Raw genomic sequence first — 27480 nt, 5'->3', positions numbered from 1 at the left:
TTGAGCTATCCAAAAATAATTATATTTTGAATAGGCATTTACTCCCCTCTGCAATGCAACTTCCGACTGATCAGACGATCCAACAAGAAACAGCCGCACACGGTCGGCGTTCACAAATATATTTCCACCGCTGATTATAGCTAAATGTTACAACACAAAAGTAAACATATTGTTACAATTAGCGACTACGAACGGGGACATTTATAACTGTAAGTTTATGTATACACATTACGTAAACATATCGTTATAAACTGTGTGCAGAATTTGAGAATACTTTGCCAGTGTTAAAGGCAGCACGCTGAGGAAGTGCTTTTCTTTGAAAGTAAGCGTTTGAAAGTCTTTGTATTGTTTTTGTGATCTTCAGCCCAGAGACTGGTCTGATCCAGCTCTCCATGCTACTCTATCCTGTGCAAGCCTATTCATCTCCGATAACTACTGCAATCTACACAGGTATATCATTCTGAATCTGCTGAGTATATTAATCTCTTTGTCTCCCTCTACGAGTTTTACCCTCCACGCCTCCCTCCAATACTACATCTTATATATACGTCGATTAAAATAACTTTTGCTTGATGTTACAGTCAGTCGAGTGGCAGTGGCCAAACGCCACCCAATTGTTGTTTCTCGAGTGCCGCGCGCTCACTGTACAGCCTATTATGGAGGGGCATGCGGAGTGTCTGGCTGAGTGCCGGAAACACTGATACCGCCGTTGCAATCTGTCAATCACTAGGTTAGTTTGTTGCAGCTGCAGTGTTGTAATTTGTCTCTTACATTTGTATTTTCATACTTTGTTTTCACAAGATTTTAAAAATCAGAGACATAAATGATGTTATCTAATATGTGGGAAACCTTTCGGGAATGGATAGAGCACTTAAAAAGAAGCAAAATAGTTCATATACATATGTGGTCAATTTTGTTTACCTGCTTAGCTACAGACACATGTTTGCATCGTTTCTGTCTTTTCGTTTTCAAATTTTCAGTGTGATTCTAGAGGTAGCTTTTCTTTTCAAATGTTATTTGTTTTGGGAGAACATAAACTCAAAGCTGTCTTATGTTTAACTTAGTTGCGATAGTACTAGTAAATACACAAAACTATTTAGTATTAACAACACGACCAACACTGGAAGCTTACACTGCTGTTCTTATTGGACTAGTGTTTAGTGTGTACTGAACATTCTTCTTCAACCAGATACTGAATCGGCTATTTCCGATAGAGTCGCCACCAACAATCGTGTGTTAGCGATCTCAGTTAGAAAGGGAAGTGCTATGTTTGACTTTCAGGGACAAGTGTGACGCTAGCTTGGCCGTATTCTTATTAAACTAGTGCGGGCTTGCAAATTGCAATGTGCCGGAAGCTAGACAATTGTATACTGAAAGATTTTGTGACCGATATTTACCGAACAGTGAGAGATTCCAAAGAATACATGAACGTCTTGTGGAGATAAGCTCTTTTGAGTAAATATCATTTCATTATGGAAGACCCAGTAAAGAGAACACCTGATTTAGAAGCTCCAGTACTTCTTCATGTTGAGGACAATAATGGCAACACTATTAAAGAAATAGCAGAAACTGGGAATGTGAGTCAAGTGTGTGTTGGGAGAGCAGCTCCTATATCCTTACCCTCTTCAGAGGAAACTTTTTTATACGTGGTTACTAGGAATGTGTGCTTAGGACCAACACTTCCTATCTGCCGTAGTTTCAATGATGAAACAAAGTTTACAATGAATTATGGGCAGAATTTTCGCAAAACTCATGTATGAGCAGATTAGAATTCTTTCGTAGTTTTAGAAGCTGGGCATCATCAACAGGTTAGCATCAATGTATGGACAGGCTTGAATTGGAGATAGATCAACTGGGCCTTTCTATTCCATGGTACACTGACTGAAGCATTATGCAGTGAATTTTTAATGGAATATTACGATGTTTTGGTGGAAGACGTTCCACTATACTTACGTCAGAACAGTGCTTAATGCACCATGGGGCTCCACCTCATTTTACTTAGCAAGCAAGAACAATTTTAAATCAGGGTTTCCAAAATGAATAAACAGGTCTTGGGGGAGCAACATCTTGACCTACTCGATGTCCTGACCTCAATCCATTTGAGTTTTTTTTGAGGTTTTTAAAGGGAATAGCGTTTTCAAGAAGCATTACGAATGTCGACTTTTTTGCAAGTCTGTTCAAGAAAAATTTCAGCAAATACAGCAGACACTTGGAACATGGTAGCGATTAAGAAAATCCAGAATGGGGCGTTCAGAAGCTTGCGTTAAAGCTAATGATACACATTTCGAGCATTTCACTTAGCCATTAGAAGACAATATTTGAAAAGAAAAAGTAGCTGCAGAACTGACCTGGAAATTTGAAAATGGAAAGACTCGAACATCTAACAACAAAACGTACATGTAACCATGAAAATAAGAAGGTGTTAACTGAATCTTTCATCAGTTCCTGGTGGAACAACAGTATAACAAATGAAAAGCACTAGTTTGCTTCTGTTCTACAGTAATAATTTATTGTGTTAACAGGTTTTCGGTTTACAAGGCCATCATCATCAGACGTTTACTGACTATTGTCGTCAACCTAACACAACACATTAATGGTTAGAACAAAAGCAAACTAGCGCTTTTCATTTATTAAAATAAGTAAAATTGACCATACGTACACACAAACCTTGTTTGTTTCTTTTTAAGTCCTCTATCCATTCCTCATAGGTTTCTCATATATCAGTTAACACGCTGTACCTTTATTCAATATTCTTGTGGTCTGCAGTCCGAAGACTGAACTGATGTAGCTCCCCACATTAGAGTCTAATGTGCAAACCTGTTCTTCTGTGCATTATTACTGCAAACTATATCCATCTGAAGTAGTCTATTGTAGTTACGCTTTGGTCTCATCTACAGTTCTCCCTTGCCCCCCCCCCCCTTTTCAGAAAGACTTCCTAATATTTAAATTATATTCGAAGTTAGCAAATTGTTTTCCACAAATGCTTTTCTTTCTATTACCAGTCTGCATTTTATAGCCTCTCTATTTTGTCCATTATGAGTTATTTTGGCCCCCAAACAGCAAAATTCATAGACTATTTTTAGTGTCTCATTTCCTAATCTAATTCCCGCAGCATCACCTAATTTAATTTGACTTAATGCCATTACCCTTATTTTGCTTTTATGATTTTCATTTTATATCCCCCCTTCAAGACACTGTCCATTATATTCTCTTGCTCTTCTAAGTCCTTTGTTGTCCCTGTCAGAATTGCAGTATCATCGGCGTACCTCAGATTTTCTTCGACTACCTCCCATTACACATATTTCACTTTGTTGGTGTTCATATTGCGAGTATAACCGTATCTTAAGATACCGTGCAATCCATTTAATTGGTATGCCAAGTCTTTTTTCGTATCTGAAGAATTACAGTGTCATAAAAAAACCTTCAAAGTTTCTTCTTCTGGAACTTTAATTTTCTTTCCAAATCTCTCCCAGGCCTCCTTTACAGTCTACTCAGTGTACACTGCTTCCCTTCCGTGTCCGACTGTTAAAGAGTCCGCGCAGGATACGGTGGCCGATGCGCACTGACCGATTTTCGTTCAAAGCACTGCGGGAAGGGAGGCCGACATAGTTTGCCCATTTTCAGCTGGTCGGCTACGCGCTGCGGTGACAGAACTGAGGCGCTCGCCCTGCACCCTTTCTCAACGGATTTTACATAAACAACTCGGCAAAAAAGTAAAAACAAAAAATTTTAAAAAATGCGTTGAAAAATCCTAGCAGATTAAAACTGTGTGCCGGACCAAGACTCTACACAAGCACAGCACAGAATCCCTCCTCACAGCTTTACTTCCACCATTACCTAGTATCCTACCTTTCCAAACATCGCTGAAGAACTCATGCGAACCTTGAAGAACTAGCTTTCCTTGAAGGAAGAATGTCCTGTAGGATGTTTCCAGAATTATGGCATATTTGCGTGACTTATAGCTTTATATGACAGGTTCATGATAACATGCCCATCATTTCGAAAATAGTCATAGTTACTGTGATATTTGGGTTTAAGTACGACACTGCATCAAATTCGAAAAAGTTTGCAATGAAAAATAGGAGTTTCTATGGTTTTGCGTTTGGTGCATATTACACAGTACGTTGCTGTGTATGAAATTTAGCTAGCATTTTGATTCTTTTATTTTTTATTTTTTTTTTAGACTTGGGTAGAGGTCTCCTCTCCATCTATTATCAATATCGAGAAAATTGATCTGATGTAGCACACTCGTTTGCGATCGTGCACGCAAGCAGTAAAGCTAAAATGAAATATCCAAACATTCTTCCTCATATTTCATAAAATGTTTGAGATACAGAAATATGATTTTGGCAAATTATAGCACACTGTGTTATTCTATTAACTACAGACCTTTTCGAAGAATAAATGTGATTTTTAAGGGTCATCGACAGCTAGTTAAAGGAGAAAGCTGTGGGTTTTGGAACAGCATAAGTGAAGACATTATACGTTTATTTTTGTACTGAGGATGTGCTTTTTCATAAGCTGTCTACTTTACTTTTCCTCTGTTGCTCACTTAAGAAACTTAATAAATCACAGTTTCAGAATTCTCACGCAGCTACGTCTGCACAATATTTTAGTGACGTGACATTGTGCAAACTTTGCGGTTTGTTAGCAAAATAAGAAAATTTTAACAAGGCAACAAGGGATATGTAGGTTTTACTCAAAATCCGCCACTTATGACGCTTTGCTGAAAGCTACAAGTAATTAATAAGCTAGGCGGAAATAAATCGCTGCTTTTGTTGCGTTTTCAGCGGAATTCTTTCTAGAAACTAACCTAGGGTGTCCATTCATCCCGTTTTTCCCGGGACAGTCCCGTTTTTTAGCGAAAGTTTTTTTGGGGACGCTCATATGTCCCGTTTTTTTTATGATTCCGCTTGGCCAGAGTATTTTACGCTACTGGTTATTTGACTTGCTATTAACTGCGCAATTATTTACGCTAGGAAGCGTGTGATGACTTTCAGCATACCCCAAATATGTACCGAACTGTCAAAAATCGCAAGTAATTTTAAACGCACTATAGGTTACGAATAACAACGAAGATTCTTCTCTCCTAAATCGATCCACTGAATCCGTCCTTTCTGTCCAGAGATACTCTACACGACTGATACTTGCTCTCTGGCTTTCGTCACCACACTGTTAATGTTTTGCACTCTACAATCACTGTTTCATTTTGCCAAAACGAAAGTATAATTTTAACAGCAATATAAAAAGCGAGTTTCCTTTTGTCATTGGTAGTGGACAAACTGTAGAATGTACGTTGTGCAGATCAAAATTTGGTATTGGTCATGGTGGAAGGTCTGACATTGTGAATCACATTAAGACGAAGAAACATCGCATGAGTGATCAAACGAAAAGACCAAATAAATGCGTGAGTGACTACTATGTAAACTTAAAATCAGTAACAGAAATGGATAGGCGGTTGGCAGCACAAGAAGCTACGTTTGCATAACCATAGCTTTAAGTCAATGGACTGTACTACAGCAGTTGGTAAAAAACTTTTCAATCGTAAATTCACATGTGGACACACAAAATGTAATGCAATCATTTAAAATGTTATTGCACGGTATGCAGCTCAGGTATTTTCACCCTTAAAATGGCATCACGATGAAAGTGCTCGAATTGGTTAATCTAAGTGGAGAAACTTCAGATTTACTTCAGAATTATGTGCTGGAGGTTTTAAAGAAATATGATCTTGAGGGAAAGGTGATTGCAGTTTCTGCAGACAACACTAACACCAATTTTCGTGGTAAGCGGAGGAGAGGAAAAAACAATTTGTTCTGTAAACTGCAACAGAACACAGTGAATAATATAGTAGGTGTGGCTGTCCAACACATGTGGTGCACAATTCCATACAAACTGGCTCAGATTGCCTACTCATCGACTGCCAATTAATTGTAAACGTAATCTACCAGCATTTCCACATGTATACAGTAAGGTTTGAATCTCTGAAGTCATTCTGTAAGTTTACTGAAACTGAATACAAAACTGTACTTGGGCACAGCAAGACAAGGTGGCTATCTCTACTACCAGTATTGGAAGGCACTGTAGAGATATTTCCTGCTTTGAAATCATATTTCATTTCCCTTGATAAGTGCCCTGTTATCCTTAAACAATTATTTGATAACCCTGTGTCTATTGTTGTTCTAGATTTTCTTGTTACCCAGCTAAAACCTTTTTCCACAACAATTAAATGTATTAAGAAACAAGAATCCACAATAGTGGAAGTTTACTAAGAAATAAACAAATTATTGGGCAAATTACAATGTAGAAAATAGGAAAGATTTCTCAAATCCTTTGTACATGAGACTCTAAGAAACCTGGAAGAAGAGGGTGAAATTACTGCAGAACAATTTCATATTTATGCTGACATCTTCTTTGACTCTTGAATTTAATATATTAAAGAATGGTGTTTACCATTTCTCACACCTTTTAAAGCAAAAGTGTTAGTGCAACTTGGCGTAACATATTTGCTTATTTCAAAAGTAAAAACATTAACATGAAAAACATGATTTATTTGGTGGAGTTTTGTCTGGCAATTCCTGGCTCAAATGCTGCTGTGGAGCGTGTGTTTCCGTTAGTGAACTCTTTGTGGTCAGATGAAAAAAACAGAATGAAAGTTGAAACAGTGAGGGGCTTGCTCATTGTCAAAACACACTTTAATGGTGTATCGTGTACTGACTTTTATGATACAATTTCAAACGAAACTGCACTTCGTGATAAAGTACATAAAAGTGAAGAGTACAGTGGTAGTGTGGCAGAATAATTGTAAAAAGTGATTTGGGATCATCTGAGAGCACGTTGTAAAGGTAAACTTGTATGAGTATTAATTTTAGTCATTACAATACTTATGTCTCGTTTTTTTCTTCATTGTCCCAGGTTTTTCTCTAATTTATTTTAAATGTCCCCTTTTTCAATGAAAATGAAATGGACACTCTATACTAACCAAAGCAGAAGTGAGAGTGGATCTTTTTGAATGTTTAGAACGGCACTTCCCTTCGAGCGCATGGCAATACCTCTACAGCGCTTGCCTGCAACCCCCACCACTACCGCTCTCCCAACGCTTGCCCTGCCATTTGCGCATCTACCGGCCATGTTACTCAGACACACTCTACAACTGTGATCTGGTTTCTCTACAAGTTGTAGATAGCTTCTCGCTCCCTTATTTTATCCCTGCTAGCCTCAGAATTACAAAGAATCTAAATATAAAAGTTTCGATCAGTTTATAACTGATAATAAAAACGAAGTCGACTATTATGTTTGAACTAGCGATTTCTTGGGCAGAATGACGTGGTAAAGTGACATACTACAAGTTACACAATGACCACTGACAAAAAAGTGTTACAACCACTGAAATATTATTTCCGATTTTACACTGACTTGAAAGTGCATGGCAAATAGTAAGTACCCTGGATACGTGTATTTTACCTACTGTGCAGAAACACGCAGTGTGTTCGCTCAGACATGAAAGAACCAAGTGGGCACCATCACAATTGTTGGGTTAGGACAGGGTATCGTGTTAGTGTGTCGCATGAGTACCACAGTGCTGTTTGTCTCTATAATTTTGATTTTTTTTTCTTCTGAAAAACGGGATTAATGAGCTGGATGACGGGCCTTCATTATAAGAGCGTTGTCTATCGCTCAAGAAAGCGAATGATTGGTATGTGATGTATTCCTGAAAAGACTCAAACGTTTTAAACAGGTTGCGATGCCTAGCAAAGATAGTAAATTTTTACTCATAGCTGATGGTCAAGCAAGTCATGAAAGTCTCAATATTTTGAAATGTGCCAAAGGTAAAGGCAGAATAATAATAACAATACCAATATGTTTGCCTCCATACTGACCCCTCGACGTTAGACCCTGTACATCTATGAAAGAATACAAAGTGGCTAAAGACATATCCCAGGATGCTTGGCACCACACCATCAGATAGTATCATTGTTTGCAGCAGCCACGAAATACAAATCCCTCTGACAATGGCGGAAAACTGCCGTATTATCTTGCATTTAATGATTTACCTCTCACTGCAGTCGCGGACCCCTGCAACAAGGCGAACGGAGAGTAAACAATGTGCTGTACAATTAATCAGTTTACCATATTTGGAAGCAGCAAAAAAAAAGAAAGGAAGAAGCAAGAAAATCATTAAGACAATTCCGTAAAATACCTAACATTTTCCAAAAACATGCAGATTTCCATCCGACCAAACAACGTTGATGTTTGCAGGGAAGGAGGACAGATCATCTGAATTCAGAATACTTACCTCCTTGTACTGTGTTTCATAATTTCATCGAATGTGTTTCTGTTAATCCTAAAAAAATTATGCTGAAATTTAAGTTAAAGATCCATTAATGGTCCAGGTAAAACGACGTGTCATATGTAATTTTATCCTCATATGTCCAAAAAGTCACACTTTAAAATATCCCCTATGAAGCACTCAGTAATCATTTCTGCATTGCACGTTAAAAAGTAATACTTTCACGTATTCAATAGCAATCAACAAAATTGAGATAAACTGTTTAAACAGTTAATATATTCACAGTTCTTCCAAAATAAAGTATGTAACAATTTCCACTATTACGAAAGTGACAGAAGGGCAAATTAAACGTTATTTTTTATTCATGTACAAAACGCAGCTAAGACTATATTCACAGCCAAAAATGAGACCCCGTACGCTCCGTTATGTGTCTGGTACAATGAATATTCTGAAATTACGAAGAATGTCAGTCGAAGAAAATATGACGCATATTGGGAAAGCTTCTGGAATGAATCCTCAATACGCAGCACCTATAGCAACGCGTATCTTTCCAGAAAACAGATATAGTGATTGGTGACTTGTTCAGAATATTTAGCGTAGATTTGGTGCACCCTATACACAAGAAGGAATGAGCTGTCACTGATCTCGAAATATATGAGGTTCTGCAATAATTTGTCCACTTGTCTTGTACTGCAGAAACATAAACTACTCTTTCTCGTGCCTAAGGAATCCCAATGCATTGCACCCGTAACTCGCTACCACGACAGGTCAATGGTGACACTGATAGATGAGTGTACCGATGCCATTACATCCCAAGCCTTTACACATCGATTGACGCAGTAGTTGATAGCTGTTTGCCTTTATGCCTCAATAACTGCAGGATATACTGTAGGTAATGACCAGAAAATGGATAATAATCGAGTTAAGTGGATGGCTCTTTTTGTTTGTGGTGTGTTAATAGCAACGCCGTTTGTCAAACAAGGAGAAGAAATTGAGCAAAACGAGAAGAATTAACAGTAAAAGCGCTGAAGTATGCTTAACTCAGACGTAAGTCTAAGGGCTTCTGATGATAAAAACAAAGAGTTCGATTTAGAAGTACTTGTTATTAAGCACCAAAGACGAAGCTTTCATCAATTGGCTGAAAATGCTTCATAGTAATGTTTCCAGGTGAAGGGAAAGACTGTTTAAGTTCATACTATATTATGAACACGTAGACACCTTCGTTCGGTTCGTAGAAAAGAGAAACTTCATTGTTTCCCAAACACCAACTTACCAACATATAGGTTAGAGTGCTAAAATATTAGTACGACACGCTGTTTTTCCTGTGTGTCACCACAAAGCTAAACATGTCACATTTTGTGTTATTCACTCTGAAAACGAAGGGACAGGAAATTAATAACGCTACTAAGTAGAAAATTGTATCACAAAATTTTTACATCACATTTACGTACAATGAATACAGTTAATAATATAGTTAATATCGTAAGATCACGGGATAAGAACAGTTTGCTAGGACCTCCCTTGGACATCATCTGGAGGGATGAGGGCGGGGGAGGCAGCCCTTTGACTTACTGAACAGGTTAGCCTGCTACACGTTGTTGCGGTTCTGGTCTGTTGTGAACTGTCATTAATAATGGACTCCGCTCTGTTGGAAATAAAGTACTTTTGCGACGAATAAATATTTTCACGAACCAGACACGCTTTCGAAACGGCGAATGGTTGATGTAATAATCTTGGAGCTCTACTTGTTGTACGCTGTGTTACCCACAGCTCTTCTATTACAGTACCTTTTACTATGTCGCCAAACTGTGAGAAACGCAAGATTTCTCTGGAAGAAGACGAAGAAGAAGAAGAACTGAACGGGAAGGGATATGCTACTTCTGAGAATGTGTTACATTTTACACGAGTTTTTGAAAATGTGTGCTGCACAGTTTCTCTTATTCATAATCTTGCAAAAAAGATTCAGTAGAATACGGCTACCTAAAACAATTCCTTGAAGATGCTCAAACACCCTTGAAAAAACCGGGGGAATAACTGATACACACAAGCAACTTGCTGTAAAAGTCTAGGCTAAGGACGCAAATTACCACGCACTCATGCGCTACCATTTCGTAGCATTGTCCTCCAGGAAAGACGTTTACGGCAGTTGCACATAAAAAGAAAATGTGTAGCTTTTCAACATCGTTGACTGGCGTTTTTTTTAATGACAGAACTAAAATGTGGTATGCAACAGATGTTCTACAGCCAACAACTGTTGTTGGTATTGTACTGGATGTATGATACTTCACAACATAGGCCTATCACACACTCTATGTAGTATACTGAATTGACTGATCATAATTAAGTAGTTTAGCTCTGTGTGGACACACGCATTTGGTAGCGTATTTTCATAATACCATTATAGTGCATTGTGCAGAGCAATGAAAGAAATGCGCCTAAAGCTTTAATTACAGACGACTTTGACTACCACTTAAGGAAAAGCAGATTTTAGTTGGAAGGAGATGGTGAGAGTTGTAGTTATACCAATGAAAGAAACACAGTATTGTGGGTAGCTCTTTGACATAGTTAAAATGGCTCTGAGCACTATGGGACTTAACACCTGAGGTCATCAGTCCCCTCGAACTTAGAACTACTTAAAACTAGCTAACCTAAGGGCCTCACACGCATCCATGCCCGAGGCAGGATTCGAACCTGCGACGACAGCAGTCGCGCTGTTCCGGACTGAAGCGCCTAGAACCGCTTGGCCACCACGGCCAGCGCTTTGTGACATCATATGTATACAAAGTACAATTGTCTGTTGTGAATTACTTTCAATATTATGGTCGCCTATCATCACAATTTTATGATGCTTGCTTAAAATTATTCTACAGCTGTTATTTCAAATTCTTCAGCTATTCTTTGACAAAATTTTGTGCATGCCTATCAGGCAGCAACTCAATCGGCTTATCTTCCACTGTTTTCCTCACAATAGGCCTTCACTCTTCGAAACATACAGAATGACTAATTTGCATTAGCAGGTACACTGAGAGCACTCTGGTGCATTGTTGTCAGATTCCTAATGATGTCATACACCGCTGTCAGAGTTCCCCCACTCTCCTCTCCCTCTGGCATAGTCCAGTTGCCGTACATATACATTGACAGAAAATTCAAATTTGTGGGAAATTCACACTTGGTGGGAAATTAAAGAATATCTCATTCTGCCAGTGGAATCCTCCTCCCCCCCCTCTCCCACACCCACCCACCCACACACACACACACACACACACACATCTAGACATCACTGTGGAAGTACAGGTATTGTCCTAGGTATACATTAGTGGTAAATGCAAGATGGTGAACTTTCCTGCTGGAATTAAAGATTGCTCACCTGAAATACTGCCACAGTGTACATTGTTGCCAGATTTCCTATGTTTTCCACTTTTGACACTCATCTGAGACAAAAGTATGTTTGTTTCTCCTACAGCTCCATGACTGCCTGTTAGACAAACGATGCCAGTCTAAAGCAGTTAATTGCATAAACATGTTTTTCATCCTACAGGTAGTAACCAGCTTGGACTTGCGTGCTGATCTATTTTAAGCGACATGAAAAACCGTTTAACGTGTTTTCTGCATGTTATCAGGGACTTCCAGAGCAATTTTTTTAAGCAGTCTGTTCATTTGGTCTAAGTATAGAACTCAAGACTGCCACTAGGTTTTCCCCTGATGTCACACATACAGATTCTACTAGTTATTTTATTAATGCTATGTTTAAACAATTCTAATCTAACAGCAATTCAGCTCCAACTAAATTCAATTGAAAAATCAGGAGCCCACAAGTCATTATTTTAAAAATGTCGCTAGCCCAGCTGCCCAAAGTTTAAACAATTGTCCCTCTGATGTCACAATTTAACCCACCCCAATTACCTTAAATTCGAAACCCAACATCTCACTTTTCCCAAGTTTTAAATGGTGGGAAAATTTTAAAAAATTGCTTGTTCTACGTTAATAGTGGTGAGAAATATACTTACCCTAAGTTCAAAATGATGAAGAGCCCTCTGGTTGTCGGGACTAGACCACTTGTCCTAACCTTCATATGGTATAGCCTTCTGGTGCAACATCTATAGTTGTCAACCTCTTGTCACTATCAAGTGTAGTTGGATAAGATTGGGAAAGGTTGCACTTACTTCTTTGTTTAAGCGCCATACTGCACCCTGACAGAAGATTGTAGAACTTGCACCACAACACGTCACATCCGTCGGCTGCCTCATCTGCACATGGCCTTCACCACGCAGAGTAAGAGCCTACGGAATATCAGGCCAGCTGTGTGGCTGGATTGAAGAGTTTTTAGCAAACAGAACACAGAATGTTGTTATCAATGGAGAGACGTCTACAGACGTTAAAGTAACCTCTGGCGTGCCACAGGGGAGTGTTATGGGACCATTGCTTTTCACAATATATATAAATGACCTAGTAGATAATGTCGGAAGTTCCATGCGGCTTTTCGCGGATGATGCTGTAGTATACAGAGAAGTTGCAGCATTAGAAAATTGTAGCGAAATGCAGGAAGATCTGCAGCGGATAGGCACTTGGTGCAGGGAGTGGCAACTGACCCTTAACATAGACAAATGTAATGTATTGCGAATACATAGAAAGAAGGATCCTTTATTGTATGATTATATGATAGCGGAACAAACACTGGTAGCAGTTACTTCTGTAAAATATCTGGGAGTATGCGTGCGGAACGATTTGAAGTGGAATGATCATATAAAATTAATTGTTGGTAAGGCGGGTACCAGGTTGAGATTCATTGGGAGAGTCCTTAGAAAATGTAGTCCATCAACAAAGGAGGTGGCTTACAAAACACTCGTTCGACCTATACTTGAGTATTGCTCATCAGTGTGGGATCCGTACCAGATCGGGTTGACGGAGGAGATAGAGAAGATCCAAAGAAGAGCGGCGCGTTTCGTCACACGGTTATTTGGTAACCGTGACAGCGTTACGGAGATATTTAACAATCTCAAGTGGCAAACTCTGCAAGAGAGGCGCTCTGCATCGCGGTGTAGCTTGCTCGACAGGTTTCGAGAGAGTGCGTTTCTGGATGAGGTATCGAATATATTGCTTCCCCCTACTTATACCTCCCGAGGAGATCACGGATGTAAAATTAGAGAGATTAGAGCGCGCACGGAGGCTTTCAGACAGTTGTTCTTCCCGCGAACCATACGAGATTGGAACAGGAAAGAGAGGTAATGACAGTGGCACGTAAAGTGCCCTCCGCCACACACCGTTGGGTGGCTTGCGGAGTATAAATGTAGATGTAGATGTAGCGACCCTGCCACACAGGTAACTGAACACTGCACAGACTGGTGGACAACTGCACGCCAAGGAGCATACTACAGAACAAGGACAGCGGTACAACTGCAGGCAATGTACTGCATGGCGTCAGAAGGTGTTTGCATGCCTACCCAACAGGCCAGAGTCCACCTGCACTTCATTGTCTATATCTGGAGTTTGAAACGTAGGTAAATATCTACTGTTCTGTGTATGCTGAATACCATGCCACTGTAAACTACAATACTTCCAACTTAGAAAAACGCTAATTTTAAAACTAGATGGTTTCTGGTCACTTTTTCTCTGTAATATAGCGGTTTCAGGTGTATTTCTAAAGCCTTAACCAGTTTTAGAAGTACCGTGCAAACTGACACATCCATTACAGCTGCACATCACAGTCCTGCAGTCAAAGAGCTTCAGCTTTCAATTGAATCATGCATGCGAGTTCCATAATCATGTCAGTTAGGCGATCCACATCACCCACCCAAGCACACATCATAACGCAGCGACAGCACATGCAATCTCTCCATCTGAAAACAGTGCTATTAATAGTATTATTCATAATTCTGTATGACACAAACCTTTGACAAGTTTCTTGGGGGGGGGGGGGGCATATCTCACTATGTCTCTACGAAATTTCCGTCAGATTCTCGTTCAGTACTTCTAATTTTTTCAACCTTTCAGACAGAATTCATAAGAGTCTCAAAAAGTTCAACAATGGATGTAAACGAAATGTTTAGTACCCCACCAGTGGACACTGCAATGGAAGTAGATGAGCTGGCAGATGGGCAGACCTGCTAATGGACATGTTAACCTGTAGGTGGCAGTAAGCCAGATGGGCCAGTGCTTACAAGTGCAACTACTGTGAATTGTGTCTTGCACATCCTGTTGCGTGTTGTTGCCCCAAGTGCTCAGCTGACAGACATGTTGCCACCCATTTGCTGAATTATCCCTGTGTATGTCCCTATGAGGTTTTAGACTCCCTGCATTTCACAGATTGACTCACACAGTGAGTTTTCATTCTCTATCATGGGGTTCGGTTCCACAGGTATTATCGAGTCACCACCAGCCTGTGAAGTACCCACGCCAACTGTGTAGATTAACAGCATAGTCACATCAGTGCAAATACTAAAGTGGCGACTAAGGACGTTATTACACCTGTCACACACCTGTTTTTTTTTCGCGTCACCTAGGGTAAATTTTGGGCAACCGTGGACATTATTTCCGCAATCATGGCAGGAACAGTTGCGCCTACAAAAGGAAAAGCAGCAGGTGGAGCAAGAGAAGATGCAGCTGCTTGCCATAAGCACCTTGGGCTTTCATATGTGACCTGGAACACTGATTTGCAGTGTCTCTGGAGCAAGAGTAGTTTTGAGTATTCCAAATGTCCTACCTCTTATGTAGACACAGTAGTTGGGGACATGGTTGTCTTATTAGCACTTGGTCTTAAGGTTCAGACTAGGGCATTGACCTTATCTACCCTTCTTTATCCAATGTTACCCAGATTGCGGAATGACATGAGCTAACAACTGTGGTAAGGGATGTCCTTTCTGATAATTTTTTTCTCAGCGATGTCACAGTGCTGCATGTCTTTGTCGACACCAATCTCAGTAGGTTCGTGTTGGTCACAGTGATGTAATTTCCACTCATGGCGATTTTCTCATACCGCTCATTGGGTAAGCCAGTGGTCCTGCCCCAAATGTCATTTGTTGAATTTTCATCAAGACTGCCCATACATGGCAACTGTGAGTGTGGTACGCCACCATATAAACCATTTGGTGATTGTTTGTGGCAGTCGTTGAGTCAATAAGTGGATGGCCCTGTGTTTACAGTCTTGCATGGGCCTCTGCAGCATATTTTGGTGACATAGTTTGTGGAGGGAAGGCCAGTCGAGTGTCAAGTCAACATGGGAGCGATGGTGAGCATCATTAATCAAGATAAACACAGGCTCTTGGGGTGTCTGGAATTGCAACAGCTGCTATATCAGATTGTTTCTTATAGTGAACAGTGCTTTCCTTAAAAGGGGGCAGTTCTCTGTCTCTGCGAATTATAAGAATGTGGAACAGCAATTTATATTGTTAGTAGTCAATTCACCATTGGCATAAAATATTTTTGGGGTAGATACCTTTTCTGTTTTCCGTTTCCTGCACATTTAGTGTGTCGATCCATTCTTTTTCATGATTTGGACTCCTTATTGGAGTCATACTGCCCACTGCTTCAAAATACTTTGGAGCTGGGCATAAATCTTTGAGGCACACATTCCTCTTAAGTCATCAGTGGTACCTAAATTCTGTGGGCTTCGCCCCATTCCCTTCGCCATGTGTGACAAAGTGAAGGCCGAGTTGCAGCACTGGCTAGATTAAGCTGTCGTTCCTCCTATTTCATCAAGTCAATGGACCACCACTTTTGTTGTGATTCAATTCCTGATGGGGCTATATGTCTTTGCAGCGATTTTGAACAGACAGTCAATGCAAAATTTTGTCATGGATTCATATGCAGTTCCATAGCTGGCAGTTATTGGCAAAGCTTTCAGGAGGGGGTGGGGGTGTGGGGGAGAGGAGAGGGCAGTAGGCATCGACTTGAACAATGCCTACCTGCAGCTGCCACTGGATGCAGTCTCTCAGACTTTCTTGGTCTTCAGTACCAGTGTAATCACTTGCCTTTCAAAATCTCATCTGTGACAGGAATTTATTACTAGTATTTGGAGCAGTTGATTCAGGACATTCCCTGTTGCACCTTGATGACATCTGGGAAATGGTTCCTACGAGAGAGGAACATTTGTGATACCTTCAGTTTCCTATGCCGTCTGGAGAATTCCTTTGTTGAAAGCGGGAAAAGTGCAGTTTTTCCTCCCCAGAGGTTAATTTTTTTGGGAAATGTGCTGAGCAAAGATGGTATCTTTCCAATGACTGAGCGAGGTGGCGTAGCTAGTGCTCCATTTCTAATGATCTTGATGTCTTCCTTCCTTCCTTCCTCCCAATGGATGACCATGTCAAAACCATCACCAACCTGCTAGTGCCCAAGAACCTACCTTCATTCCCTGAGCCATGCAAATCTGCCATCCTCTCAACTGGCTTCAACAGAACGGTATCAAGTCTGTCTGATCAGTGGATTGTCAACAGACTTATCAGTCTCTCAATCAGTGTTTGTGCTCTGCTCCATGCGTGGCTTCTTTTACTCCTGAAAAATCTGTTTAATCATGGTCTGTGATGCATCTAGTATGGCAATGAAGCAGTCCTGTCTCACTGGAACCTGGATGGCACAGAACAGTCGTTCACTTACGCAACAAGGACGCTTTCTGCTGCATGACACAATTATTCACAGGTTAAAAAGGAGATGATAGCCATAATTACAGATGTCACCCAGCATACCAATGCTGATGTAATATTGCAGCTACCGGTCGGGCCCAATCCAGAGTTCAGTTGGCAGGAGGCTCTCATGTTCACATTCAATGAGGTCCTGCAGCAAACCCTGTCGGATTTTCCACTGACAGCACGACTGGCACCGCTGCTGGTCCAACTATTCCAGAAAACATGTTTTGGTGGTCACGATACATTGGCTGAAAAGTATGTCTTCTGGTGCAAATCCAATGGGGCATACATTTTTTGCTCTATGTGAGTGACTCAGTGTTGTTTAGGGGTTCCTCATGTGTGTCACAGAGGAGCAAGTCTGTCCAGTGACCATTGCCCCAACATTGCTCCTTGAGTACTACAATTGCTGTATGCATTGCATTGGTGTATAACTCATATGAAGGCATTGGCGTGACACATAGGTCTGGTGAAGACTTGCAGGGGCTGTGCACTGAACTAGGCTGCACATCTGCGCCAATTTTCTCTTTGGCCAGTCCCAGAGTACCCTTGAGGCAGGGTGCACATCAATTTTACAGCTCTGTTTTAGGACAGCATGTGGTTGTTGATGTCTATTTACCAATGTGTACCCATGGTGTCTTCCACATCATCGACTGCCACTGTTCATGAATTGTCAGTTTTTTTTTCATTGAGGGATTCCCCCAGGAGCCTTGTGTCTGATAACAGCAGACAATTTGTTCATGGGAGCTTGATGATTTTTGCATTTGTAATGGTATCTGGCATCTGACTACCACCCCATTTCACCAAGGTTCTAACTTGGAAGTGGAGCACTTTGTGCATATCTTGACGATCCAAATAAAGAAGTCAGTGTCTGCTTCACACCATGACAATGCGTTATCGAATTTTCTAGCTACATGTGGTCGATGACAGTCAGTTTGTGCAGTCCAGTGGAACGTTTGCTTGTGCACCAGCCAAAGTGTCTCCTGGATTGGTTACACCTTGTCCTCCTGGGGCAGCAGTTTGGACCCGATCCCTTCTCTGGTGACTGCTGGGTATCATTGTGGCTGCGAAGGTCAGCATTGTTTGTGGTGGATATTGGTAAGTCGCATTTGACTTCCCAAGTAAACCAGCTGTGCCTGCACCCTGTTGTGACTTCTTTGCCTTGGCCTTCTGGTCAGTCAAGTTGTTCCGGGTGTGGTCTTCCACTTGTGCAGTGTGCTTCCTCATTGCTAGCCTTCACTGTATTCTTGTTATCTCTAGCATTGGGCCCCAGGATATCTCGCATCTGCACCTACCATATATTTGATCTGCCCTCCACTGGTCCCCCCTCCCCCCTGCCTGACCAACGGAGGTGGCTTCGCCCCCACTGTTGCCGAGGGACTCTCACATTGTGTAAGACCCTGTGCCAGTGGCATCACCATTGCCTCCTTTGGTGGTCAATCCTCTGTAGGGTTCTCCTGCAGCCTCCCCAGTTCTATGTCAGAGATCATGACCCAAACCTGGCAATTTTTGGTCCTTTAGGATTTAATATTCTCACCAGCAGACAGCGCAGTGCAGGCAGATAAGCTGATGTGGGTGGCACTGCAGATTAATGTGGAAACCTGTCTTGTGGGATGCACATGGTGTGTAGCATGGGCAGATCCAGTGACAGCAGTTTTTACCTGCAAGTGACAGTAAGCCAAATGGGCTGCAATGACGAAGGTATCATTCCTAATTTCGCCAGATTTGTTCATTTTATTAGTAGTAAGAGAGCTAATAGGATTAAGGAACGTGCAAGCCTAGCACTTATAAGAGAACGCATTCGTTTTACCCGCAGACAGCTGGATATTGTTTCCAAAGATTTATTTTACTTACATTTGAACTTGTCGTCGCAGTTTTCAAGTGATGTTTGGCAGTGGGTTGATGATTCCACATGGGCGATTTCGGATTGGGCTCATAAGAGCGCCGTTACCAGACAATCTTCGAAATTTGAACGGCTTCTTTCTCGTTCTACAGCATCAGAAGGGGATAAACGTCGGCGCGCTGTGGTTAATCTTTCTAACAAGGCGTTGGATGGGCCCACAGTGGCGGTGTTGGAGAAAGGCTTAAATTTTTCGCCCACTCCCAAGAGTCTTCCTGTCACAGAGTTCATATGCTCTGTAGAACAAGCAGTACACAGCCTACCCGAGGACCAAGCAGAAGAAATAAGGCAAGAAGTGTCCCACACTTTACGTCGGGCTCGGCCACCGCGGGATAACATCTCTTCCGCAGAGAGAGCAGCCATTCGTTCCCTTAGGAATGATGATGAAGTAGTAGTTTTACCAGCTGACAAGGGGAATGCCACGGTTGTAATGACGCGGGATGATTACGTCCTAAAAATGGATTTATTACTCAACGACCCGGCATACAGAAAACTATCTAGTGACCCCACAGAAAGGATTAAACGCAAGACACTTTCACTGTTGAAAAAGAGTTCGTTGTCCGACGATTTATGTAAGAAACTTCATCCTGGTGCTGCCGTTCCGCCTAGGTTGTATGGTCTGCCTAAGGTTCATAAAGAAGGGGTTCCTCTACGCCCAATTGTTAGTAATTTGGGTGCACCCACTTATAACCTGGCGAAGTATTTATCATCTGTTCTCCGTCCATATGTTGGCAAGTGTGAACACCATATTTCCAATTCGGTGGATTTTATTAGTCGATTGAAATCTTTGAAGTTGAGTCCTTCAGATCTATTAGTGAGTTTTGATGTGGTATCTCTGTTTACGCAAGTTCCTCTAGAAGAGTCGCTTAATTTGATTAGTGAAAAACTGGATGAAGAGTTGGTGAAGCTTTGTCGTCATGTGCTGACATCCACATATTTTTTATTCAACGGCAACTTTTTTGAACAGAATGAGTGGCTATGGGTAGTCCTTTATCACCTATAGTCGCCAATTTATTTATGGAGGACTTCGAGGATATGGCACTAAAGACTTCAGATTTGCAACCAACGTGCTTCTGGAGATACGTGGATGATACGTTTTTCGTTTGGCCGCATGGACGTGACTCTCTTAATAGATTTTTGGACCATTTCAACTGTCTTCATCCCCGCATCAAATTTACCATGGAGGTCGAAAGTGATGGGATGCTTCCATTTTTAGACGTTATGGTTTATAAAAAACCAGATGGTACTTTGGGACACAGTGTTCACCGAAAGCCGACGCACACAGATCGGTATCTGCATTCTACAAGTTGTCATCCACCCTACCAACGCAGTGGCGTCCTCAGGACTTTGGTACAGAGAGCATATGCCATTTCCGACGCGGACAGCTTAACCCAAGAACTTGCGCATTTGACGGCTGTTTTTAAGGATAATGGATACTCCGAGAAGCAGATTCGTCGGGCTATGGAGTTTGGACCATCTCTGGAGGTGCATGAAGAGGAACATGGATCGGTGGCCTTTCTTCCCTATGCAGGAGGTATATCGTTTAAGATTGGACGAATTTTAAGGAATTTTAACATCAAAAGTGTGTTCCGACCGCTTTCTAAGATTAGGGCACTACTTGGCTCTGTAAAAGATGATCTGGGGCTTAAGAAACCCGGTGTATACAAAATTCCGTGTCAGTGTGGGAAAACTTACATTGGTCGTTCGATTCGCACAGTTCATGACAGGTGTGTGAAACACCGACGCCATACGAGGCTACAACAGCCGGAAAAATCGGCAGTAGCAGAACACTGTTTAAATGAGGGACACGGCATGAAATATGACGAAACGGTGGTAGTTGCCAACATTTCCAGTTTTTGGAATAGTGTTTATAAAGAGGCAATTGAAATTAGGTTGGCGGATAATTTAATCAATAGAGACAATGGGTTTCCTCTTAGCAGGACGTGGAATCCGGTACTATCCCGCATCAAAATTGAACGTTCTTCGGTGCGACCATGAGTGCGATATATCGTTGCCACAAATTTCTACCAGGGGCGGCGCCCCTTCCCTGTCTTGGAGGGCAGCAACTGTGACGGGCGGCGCACGCGCCGTGTACTGCACGGTGGGCTATATAGGACGTCGTTTTGCAGCCAGGCGTTAGTTCTCAGCGGGACTCATCAGCAAGCAGCATTCTCCTGAAGATGGCGACCAGTTGGATCGCTGAAATATCGAGTCAAGTTGATTTTAGGATCCGGTAGCAAACCCGAAGAGATTTTCAAGACTTATTACGCCGGGAAAGCCTACGAAGTCACAAATGGGCCATTGCTTACACTGAGTTCAACTACCACAGACCTCAGCTTGCACATTGTGTCGAGTGTTGTAGCCATGTGCTCAGTTGATAGCCACCTATGCCATCCACATGCACATCGCTACAAGGTTTTGAAGTCTCTGCTTTCTGTACATTGATTTGCATGGCGAGTTTTCATTTCACCTCATGGAGTTCTGTTACCAAGCTATTATCGAGCGGCCGGCCGGGGCGGCCGAGCGGTTCTAGGTGCTACAGTCTGGAACCGCGCAACCACTACGGTCCCAGCTTCGAATCCTGCCTCAGGCATGGATGTGTGTGATGTCCTTACGTTAGTTAGGTTTAAGTACTTCTAAGTTCCAGGGGACTGATGACCTTAGAAGTTAAGTCCCATAGTGGTCAGAGCCATTTGAACCATTTTTTATTATTGAGCCGCTGTCCACCTCAGAAGTACTTGTGTTGGCTGTGTAGTGTAGTGGTGTTGTCACAACAATGCAGATAGTGTTTCTTGAAGAGAAACGAAGGTACCAGAACAGGTGGAAATTAGTAGATGTAGTTCTAACAAGTAGCAATGTTTTTACAACGTTAAAGTGTTCCTATTTCTGCTACAGACTGAAAACCGCAACAACTAGGAAACTGAGAGTTCTATACATATTCTTGATAACACTGGCGTTGGTAAAGACATCAGATGTTTCCACAGGGTAACTAAATAATTTCTGACAAATTTGGATGTGTTTCCCTCAACAAGGGCGATTGTGTGGAGTATATAGCAGCTATAGCTTTGGTAAAATTTGAAAGTGGTGCAGTCATATAATGACTTTTTAATGTTTCTGCAATGGTAGCAGCCGTATTTGAAATCAGATTCTATAAAAGTACAGAAAAATTTAAAAAACAAAAAACACTCTGAGTTCTGTCTCATTAGACAATCCCCTTAGAGGCTCTAACTGAAACTAAATAGTCTTTGTTCTTTACATCAATGTTACAAAGACCCCAATTCACATACACTTGGATCATAAAAGAAACTCTGAAAATAACAGAATATACAAGATAACGTAAACTTCTGTACTGCCTTTAAATTAAAAAGTTAGCATTAGTAAATCAACAACTACCGTTAAGCAGGTAGATACCCATAATAACGCTACTGAAATGCAATATTAATTAACACACCGCTCAATTCAGTACAGATTCTAAAACACACACACAGAAAATAAACTAAATTTATATAACTTAAGTGGCAAATGGGCCCACGCAACCCACAAGCGCTTTAGCACAGAAGTAATTTACAGAAACGAACTGCAACACACACACCCTTTTAACCTTAAGTGACAAAAAAATTAGGAGGTATCTGAAGTAAAAACATGGCATGCATTAGTAGCGCACGCTAATTTTTATAGACGAATGTAAATGGACAGAATTTTTAAAAAAATACAGAACTTAAAGTAATACATGCATCAAACTTGGGCAAGTTCCTCTTACTAGAATGGTGAGCCGTGTAAAAAGCATAAACCAAATATGGCTATCAGAATAAAACAGGACAGCTTACAGCAAGAACGTCAAACAAAATTAACTGACACAGCCCTTGGGGGTTTTCACAAACCATGGTGAACATTTACCTGCATCAGGCTCGGGACATAATGGGCAGTGTATGAGGCTACATCCACCACCCAAGGCAGCAGAGACAGGGCTAGTCGAACTCGAGTATAGCTTGGCACTGCACAGACTGAGGGAAGGGCCTCTCTCCAAGAGTTGTACACATTTCATTTAACATAAACATACACCAAGCAAATTCAGCAAGTTGACGCCTTGTAGCCCAGGCCACGAAACAATGACGCTGCATCACAGTTATTTGATCCCCAGCAGACAGACCAAATGTGAACTGCATGTGCACTTAAACCCTACTCCAGGTGCCACAAAAATGACACCTCGTCACATGCTCGAGAAACCTAGTCAAGCAACGAAACCCAAAGAGGTTAAGAAAATATAGATCTCGCAACACGCCCACAGTTCAAAATGGTTTGGATTGTACTAGCGTCTTCTATGCTGTTTTTCTTTTACAGCACATGGCATTTTACGAGAGCTATTCCAACAAATTTAAGTCTTCCATCTGCTTCTCCTGCGCTTCTAAGGGTTCCTGCTTCACTGTGTGTTGCACATTAATCGTCAGATTCTCCATAGGATGTCTAAATGGCCGCATCTGATATACATACAGCAAATCATTGAATTTTCACGACAATTTTGTGCTGAAATAAATGAATGTACCAGCGGAATCAATGAAATTGCGCACCTAAACAGACGAATTTCGGGTCATAACTGGCCTAGTTCGAGATCTCTTGTCAAGCACTGCAAACACTCCTCTAGTACAGATCATATTACCTTTGTATATCCCATTTTCCAATACAGCTGCAAACAGTCCTCTAGTACCGATCATATTAGCTTTGTATATCCCATTTTCCAATACAGTATATGGCACTTTCTGAAAATCATTTTAAAAAATATGGTTTCCATCAGCTTCTCCATACTTCATTATGTCGAAGAACGATTCTACTTAAGCTGCGAAACGTTTTCATGATCAAAATCGTAATGAGTTTATATGCTCCATACAATTTCACAAGTTTAGCGTTACTATATCTCTCAAGTATTTAATGTTTAGCTGCTAACACAGTGTTTCACAGTAGGACATTCCCTGCAATTCATCTATACATAACTGCAACACGCTGCACCAAACAACAAACAGTTAACATAGCAGGTTGTAGAAGTGTCGTGACTATACAGGGTGTCTCATCTAACACTGTCACCTCAAATATCTCTGGAACAACAATAGATATTCAAAAACGGTTTTCACCAGCATGAACGTACGGCAGGCCTTAGGAAACCAAATACTATGCGAAATTTTAAAACATATACAAATACTATTTTCAACACAAACTTGTGTATTTTTAAATGGACACCCCCTATTATTTCATATGCAATCAATAGCATGAAAAATCACAAAAATAATGGCGTTGGTCGCATCGCAAAAAGTCAATTAGATGCCGAGAAACTGTTAAGCGAAGTTGATATTTGAAATAAATGAAGCGCACAGTTAATGCACGTCCTGAGACTCAAGTGTGCACCTCACACTGCCGGTAATCGTGACGTGATTGACGTACTACATCAGTGGAGTGTTAATGTATGGTGTGGTATTGTATGACAACACATTATTGGTCCCTATTTCATTGATGTCACTCCTAAAGGGGGATAGCTGGCCGTTGTGGCCGAGCGGTTCTAGGTGCTTCACTCCGGAACCGTGCTGCTGCTACGGCCGCAGGATCGAATCCTGCCTCAGGAAGGGATGTGTCTGATGTCTTTAGGTTAGTTAGGTTTAAGTAGTTCTAAGTCTAGGCGACTGATGACCTCAGACGTTAAGTCCCATAGTGCTCAGAGCGCCCTTTGAACCTAAAGGGGGATAGGTTAGCTCCTTCTTGAGCTGTACCTTACTTGAACAGATCTCGCTCTTGTAATGTGTCAAATAATGCGATATCAGAATGATTGATGTCCTGTGCATAATGTTTATTGTTGCGAAATGACAACTAGATGTTGTTGGTTTCACGCTTCTAAACCTCGTAAGTTCTGAAATTTGTGGCCTGTAAAGTATAGCAACGGCATCACAGTTTCTTACGTAATGCATCGCATGTAGTACTGCGCTCAGAGCAGGGGTTGCCTGCACTGGCGCCTGTATCCTGCCGTAAACACACCAATATCACCACGGCACGCTCTATCTTCAGTGTACAAATCTTTCCTAATCTGGTTTGCTGTACTGCTCTCATACTGTAACATAATTCACAAACGTTGCCACATTAAACCTATTTTCTTGTGGCTTGTTACATTTTCTGTCATCTAGTCGATATGCCGGCCTTCACTAATGAAGAAAAACTAAATATTATTTTAATTTGTGGCAAATATCGCAGAAATGCAACCACAGCTGTGACACTGTATGCTGAACGCTACCCAGATCAGTGGTGTCCGTCACGTCGAACCATTGGCAACATCTGCAAGACACTCACGGAAACAGGAGGCTGGGCTCCCACAAAACGTCGACGTACAATGTCAGTGACTGGCAATGGAAACGAAATTGCTATTCTGGCCGCTGTAGCACACAATCCTCAGGTCGGTGTACAAGAAATTGCACGAGGTGTAGAAATAAGCCACAGTAGTGTGTGCAGAATCTTGCAATGGCATCGGTTTCATCCGTTCCATATCACACTGCACCAAGAACTGTATGGGAATGACTTTGAATCCTGCATTGCATTCTGTCGTTTTGCACTTTAGCAGTTGCAAAGTAATCCAGTATTCCTAAGCAATATGTTGTTTACGGATGAGGCTTCGTTTAGAATCATGGTAATGTGAATTTGCGGAACATGCACTACTGGTCCATGCAAAATCCCCACTGGATTCGCCACGTTGCACATCAATGACAATCGAGTGTCAATGTTTGGTGCGGTATAATTGCTAATTGTATTGTAGGTCCTTATTTTACATTGAATTGATTGCGATATGCATCATTTCTTCAACACACACTAGCGCTCCTCATGGGAAATCTAGGATTGGAAACTCGTCTGTCAATGTGGTTCCAACATGATGGATCTCCCACACACAATGCAAAAGTTTCCAGAGACGTTCTAGATGCGACATTTCCAAATGTGTGGATGGAGCTGGGAGGTACTGTGCGATGACCAGCATGATCCTCGCACTTGACACCATTAGACTTCTCTCTCTGGGGGAAGTGAGAGACAGAGTGTTTCAAGAATGATAGTAGAGGATATGCAGCATCATATTACTCCGGCGTGTGCACCAATATCTGTAGAAACTCTACAATTTGCGCAACACTCTCTCTTTACCCATCTGCAAACGTGTATTGATGCAGACAGAGGGCACTTCGAACATATGTTGACTTGACACAGTTTCAGTGGTCAAGATGTGGGTCATTTTCTACGCTCGATGTAATGCACAACAATACAGTTTCTGTGCGTGACAAGGCACTAGTAAATGTGTTTAGCAAAGTGAAGTCAAGTGTGTTATCTCTAATTGTAGCTCCAGTTGTCACTTCACTAGAATAAACATATATTACAATTTGAAAAACGTAACTTTGCGTTGGACGTGTTAATTGTTTATTTTTGTGGATTGTGCATACCTTCCCATTGTGAGTACCCTGACAGAGGCAGCATGAGATGCCCGCCTGAGGATCAGGACGTGCTCTTCATTTTTTTCAAGCATCAACTTCGCTTCGCAATTATTTATGTGATTTTTCATGCTATTGATTGCATACGAAATAATATGGGGTGTCCATTTAAAAATACGCTAGTTTGTGTTGAAAATAGTGTTTATTTACGTTTTAAAATTTCGCATAGTATTTGGTTTCCTAAGCCCCTGTCATACATTCATGCTGGTGAAAAACGTTTTTGAATATGTATTGTTGTTCCAGAGATATTTGAGGTGGAGGAGTTAGTTGATACACCCTGTAATTAGACTACCACCACTGTGACCTACGTACACCTGCAAATCAAAGAAGCGCAATTCAGCCCTTATATCATAGACATCTATCCTGAAGACGTACAGTGATTTAATTGTTAGACATATACATCACGTTTCCACAGGATTTCCAAATCATTTCTGATGAATGCAGATTTGCTTCCTTCAACAACGTACTTGTGTTGGATGTCTTTTACTGGTGAAGGTTGCAGGTGGTACTGACAATGAGATCTGCTGTTAGAACTTGTACTACATTCTACACACGGGCTTACAGTTATTGGCAGATCTTACAAGCAGATGTGAGTTGTACAGTGGTTTCTTCTGGAGCTTTCTGACATTGTTCTTCTACACACAACACCTGTAAATTGGGTCCCATTCATATCAGACTAAGTTTATGGCTAAGACATCAATCATAATGCTCCTCAATCCATGTGCCACGATTTAGTCTTATAACACAGTCAATTACATGAATGTCTGTGCATGAAAATGCGCTACAGTCATTCTTAAAAATTTGTGGACGATGTGGCTTAGTTGGTTGAGTACTACACTCCTGGAAATTGAAATAAGAACACCGTGAATTCATTGTCCCAGGAAGAGTAAACTTTATTGACACATCCCTGGGGTCAGATACATCACATGATCACACTGACAGAACCACAGGCAACAGAGCATGCACAATGTCGGCACTAGTACAGTGTATATCCACCTTTCGCAGCAATGCAGGCTGCTATTCTCCCATGGAGACGATCGTAGAGATGCTGGATGTAGTCCTATGGAACGGCTTGCCATGCCATTTCCACCTGGCGCCTCAGTAGGACCAGCGTTCGTGCTGGACGTGCAGACTGCGTGAGACCACGCTTCATCCAGTCCCAAACATGCTCAA

The sequence above is a fragment of the Schistocerca gregaria genome, chromosome 1, assembly GCF_023897955.1.
Source record: "Schistocerca gregaria isolate iqSchGreg1 chromosome 1, iqSchGreg1.2, whole genome shotgun sequence".
Taxonomy (NCBI): Eukaryota; Metazoa; Arthropoda; class Insecta; order Orthoptera; family Acrididae; genus Schistocerca; species Schistocerca gregaria.
Note: the sequence above shows the minus strand (reverse complement) of the source record.